The 5,000-nt window shown below is 35.0% G+C and overlaps 1 protein-coding gene across 4 annotated transcripts in view; it reads left to right on the top strand.

Annotated features, from left to right (window-relative positions):
- foxo (forkhead box, sub-group O) overlaps window positions 1–5,000 on the top strand; it is a 347,938-nt gene that overhangs the window by 148,010 nt on the left and 194,928 nt on the right. The gene's annotated exons all lie outside the window — the stretch shown is intronic.

The following is a 5,000-nucleotide window of genomic DNA, read 5'->3' as shown; positions in this document are numbered from 1 at the left end:
ATATATATAGTTAGTGTGTGTGTCTGTGTTAGGGTATGTTCGTGCGTAATTGTTAACCTATTATATTCTGATTTTAATCCCCTACTTAGTAGAGTCATAGTCATCGTCATAGATTCTCTTAATATTATTGAAGATCTCTCATATGTGTTATGTGCTTGTTAACCGCAAGGCGGCGGTTCTGAAAGCGACGCGCATCTTACTTTACCGATTCCTGTCATTATTTAATCAAGTGGAGAATAAATAACTGTTGGTCATTAAGTGGATGTGTGTAACTGTTTATATTTTTGAATAGGAATCTTCTGTAACGGTGCAATGATATTTGTCGAGATGCGATTTTATATGAGAGAGAGAGAGAGAGAGAGAGAGAGAGAGAGAGAGAGAGAGAGAGAGAGAGAGAGAGAGAGAGAGAGAGCATCTGCCTTAACGGGGAATTAACAAAAACCTTGATTATCAGTTACGCATATTATTCGTTTGCAACACTATTATTTACGTCTTGAGATGGTAATGTTAACACGCTTGAAGTATATGAATTACATCCATGATGATGGCTTTTAAGTCTTTCACATTGGGTAATACAATGTAATGTTAATGACCCAAGTCTTGAATATAATCATATAAGTAGATGACATCGCCTGGTACTTAACTTTCGATACTCGGAGAAATCTGACAGACGTGCTTTTTTATTTATTTATTTTTTATTTATTTTTTTTTCCCTAAACATCTGTTCTAAGAATATTCAAAATAAATGACCCTGGACAAATAAATTGCCACCAATTGCAGCGTTTCTTGTCATGTTCTGTGTAAAATATATAGATTAATGTAAAAACGACACCAGCTTGTACACGGGAAGAGATTTTTATACGAATACTAAACACTGTTCTTGAGAGAGAGAGAGAGAGAGAGAGAGAGAGAGAGAGAGAGAGAGAGAGAGAGTGAGTGAGTGAGTGAGTGTGAGTTGAACAAAAATATCCAAGTTTAACAGTCGACCTATTTAGCGAGCGCGCTGTGCATGAAATAATGCTTGAAAAAGACAATGACCCAAGCGCTTGTCTTGACTGCGTCTGGTAATAGAGATAAGTATGTAAACATTAAAAGGTCCGTTTCAGCTACAAAATGAAAAAAAAAATCCCTAAAATTTCATCACATTAATGAATTGATTCGGTTGTCTGAAATTAATAGCCAACAATCTCGTCAAGTGTGTCATTTCACTGAAAGTTGTAAATTATCGCATGTAATTTTAAGCTTTTTGCTGCCGTGTAGTAGGATGAAAGATTTTTGCTTACAAGGGGTTTATTGTCTACCTTTAATATTATTTGGTATTGTCACGGTAAATATTAAAGTGTAATTCAGAATGCCTCAAATTACTTCGATGATAAAACATAATAGATTTTCCCTCGTATAATTCTCTCCTTTTTTGGTTTATTACTTTGGTCGGAACACCTGTTTCCTTGATGTCGTTAGTGCATTATGCTCTTGATGATTATCAGTCATCCGCTGTTTATATTTTCATTCTCTCTCTCTCTCTCTCTCTCTCTCTCTCTCTCTCTCTCTCTCTCTCTCTCTCTGCGCCTCATCTACGTCTATTGCAGCGTGTAAATTTTGACAGGTTGCCAAAGTGGGTATATAAATTGGCAGAGTGCTGGGGGCGGTAATGCCAGAGACATAGCGCCCTCGTGGTATTTAAGGCACTGCCCATTGGGGGTATCATTGCTGGGTACTAGGAGGTACGGTAGGTCTTAACAGTGGGCATCGCTCTTGTATGTGGTTTGTGCTTAAAAAAAAGGGGGCACTAAAACCAGTACAGTATTTCTTCTAACTAAGATTTTTTAGTTATCCCTTTAAGCTCCATTTAAGCAAATAAGATCCACTATCCTCAGTCCTTAGTCTTTTACCCATGAAATTAATGTGCGTACTTAGCTTATTTAATTCTATGGTCTTTTTTTTTCCTGGCAAGTAGGCCAAGGCAAGTGTTACTCTCGAAGAGTTTTTGCTCATGATGTAATGTTACACAAAATAACTGTACACTTTCAAGTTGGATCCCTCACGTACTTGGTTTACACAAATTTGAAATAAATCGTAGAAACTTAACATGTATGTATGCATTTGTAAATATTAATTCACTCGTTTTATTATCATACTGAATCAACAGGAAGAACATGTTTGGATTAAACAGGTAAGAAAACTCCTCGGCGTACCCCAATCACAACAAGGTCAAGTTATATCGATCAAAATGAGCAATGGAGTATTACTCAGTAAGAAGACATTCGAGAGACTGGGCTAATGACATGGCATGATTGGCATTTATTCCGATAGTTATCATTTTCGTGATGCTTTTCTTACTGAGGACACAAAATGTCATAAGCCTTTGCAGCATCACTTGCGATGTCATGAGGGTCCATGAAAATCAGAATCAGGATCTCCGCGAAACTTGCAATATATATATATATATATATATATATATATATATATATATATATATATATATATATATATATATATAAACAGATTCTCCTAGACATGCATTACATACTTTCCTACATTTACTTCGGGTCACCTGAATTCAATCAGTCTTGATTTTTCTCATCAGTTTTCCTCTAATTTGTAATTTTTTTTTTTTTGGAACAGTTCTGCTCTGCCTGACGGCATATTGACACCAATAAAGAAAAGGTGCCTTTGATAATATCCGTTGTCTGAAATTTCTCAACGTATCGACTTTCTCATCGTGTGCAGTACGTAAATTCTCGCGATTGGTGTTGATTTAAGGGTTTTTATTATCACCTAGTCCTGAAACGTATACTTAATCACACATATTATATGTATATATATATATATATATATATATATATATATATATATACATATATATATATATATATATATATGAGAGAGAAAAAAAATATTTATACAATCTGCCTTGTAGCTCATTGTATATTGTCTGTAAGTGTTTTTGTGATTTCCGGTATGTATACCTACGGAAATATGTTTATTAGCTTTCCTACATACTAACATTCTCTGTGCACAATATGATGCTTACACAGGCTTTGCAGTAAGAAACTGCTCACGTTATACATTTATACCGAGGAAGCTTAAGTGTTAAGCGTGCCTGCAAGAGAAATCTCACTCTGTATCTCATTTGCGATCTATATTGCCCTGAGTCAGAGCCAAAAGTAATGTTGCGAAATTAGCTGGAAATTTGCGTCGTTGTGGCAATGCTTTCCTCGCTGAAATGATTGATTCGAGTTATCTCTCTTGGGTACAATGTATGTCTCCCAGAGAAACCGGGAGTGATTTTCAAAACGGACAAGTTTAGAGAAAAGTTTTGAATACGTTTGCTACAAGAGAGTTGAAAACTCGCTTTGAAATCTGTAAAGGGGCCTTGAGAGAGAGAGAGAGAGAGAGGAGAGAGAGAGAGAGAGAGAGAGAGTAAAGTGACTTGGGGAGGGTTAGGTCATTATTTTATAGACAGACGCGGAAAACTGTCAGTGAGGAATGATGTTGAAGAATGATGGCTTGTGGATAATGAATAAAGTGTGTTAAGGGAAGTGGAATGATTGGTGAAAAAATAATAATGTTTTCATAACAGGACGAAGGGGGTGTCCAGGGTACATGGAGCTAAGGAAGTGGCGAGGGAGGGTTAGATTTTTTTTTTTTTTTTGGGGGGGGGGGGCTTGGGGAGTTTAATTGATAGTTTATTACAGCCGCTCAGATCCAAAAGAGAAATTATGATGAATAATAATGGGGAGTCTACTTCGAAACCGACTTAAATGTAGGCGTAAGGGTAAAGACAGCATTTCGCCATCGCGATGGTTATTAGGGTGCAGTCGAGAGAGAGATTTCCAGATTATAGGATCTTTTCGTGTGTCTGTATGTATATATATATATATATATATATATATATATATATATATATATATATATATATATACAGTATATGTATATATATATATATTATATATATATATATATACAGTATATGTATATATATATATATATATATATATATATATAATATATATACATACATATACATACATATACATACACACGCAGACTAAGACAATTAAGCTTTGTGTTCCTTATAGTTGTCGTTTCCATGATAAATGCGTAATAGTTGTCGCGTCAGAATCGTCAACTGAACATTTATTAACCTTTAAATTGAGCATGAGTGTAAGGAGACAATTATTCTGAAGGAGGTAATCTCGTATTTTGTCCTTTGTTTGACGAGTCCCTTGTTTGATTGCAAAGTCGTGGTGTACATTTGATTTGATTTGTATGCATTGTTTTAACTCAGGGTTTGACTCATACCTATTATTATTATTGCTATTATTAATATTATTTTAGGTTTTATTTCATTCAGTGAAGTAAGTGCAAATTTCTTAGGTTATAATTCTGAATGTTTGAAATTGTATCAGATTACATAAAATTGATGATCCTCAGTCAATTGGTCTTTTTATTTGTAATTTATTGCTGAACACGAGAATAAATAAATTATCATGTTTAACTCTCTCTCTCTCTCTCTCTCTCTCTCTCTCTCTCCTCTCTCTCTCTCTCTCTCTCTCTCTCTCTCTAAAACATCAACTACTGATGACAAAGCCATTATTTGTATTGTTGCATAATGCAAATTTTTTTAATGGAAGCATAGATGTTTATTTTTAGTAATAAAGCTCTTTGACCTAATTGCCATTTTTCGTTCCTCTCATTATTGCGCGACTTAACATTGTGATGATGTGAAGAATTTTTTTCCCTCTCAACTGTGGGGATTTGTATTGAAACTCTAGGTTGGGTTCACTCTGGGATATTATTGCGGACCTATTTGTGCATTTATAAAACCACATTCACATATAAAGCGCGTACACACACACATACACACACCTACACACACACATACACACACTTTACGTAACCCAATCTCACACTGGGTATATAAAAGTAGAGTTGACTGAAAATAGTTAATCTTCGTCTTCTTCTTGGTCTTCTTCCTTTTCGTTTTCCTCTGCTCC

This window comes from Palaemon carinicauda, chromosome 15 (assembly GCF_036898095.1).
Source record: "Palaemon carinicauda isolate YSFRI2023 chromosome 15, ASM3689809v2, whole genome shotgun sequence".
In the NCBI taxonomy this organism is placed as follows: Eukaryota; Metazoa; Arthropoda; class Malacostraca; order Decapoda; family Palaemonidae; genus Palaemon; species Palaemon carinicauda.
Note: the sequence above shows the minus strand (reverse complement) of the source record. Positions and strands in the feature narration are given on the sequence as shown.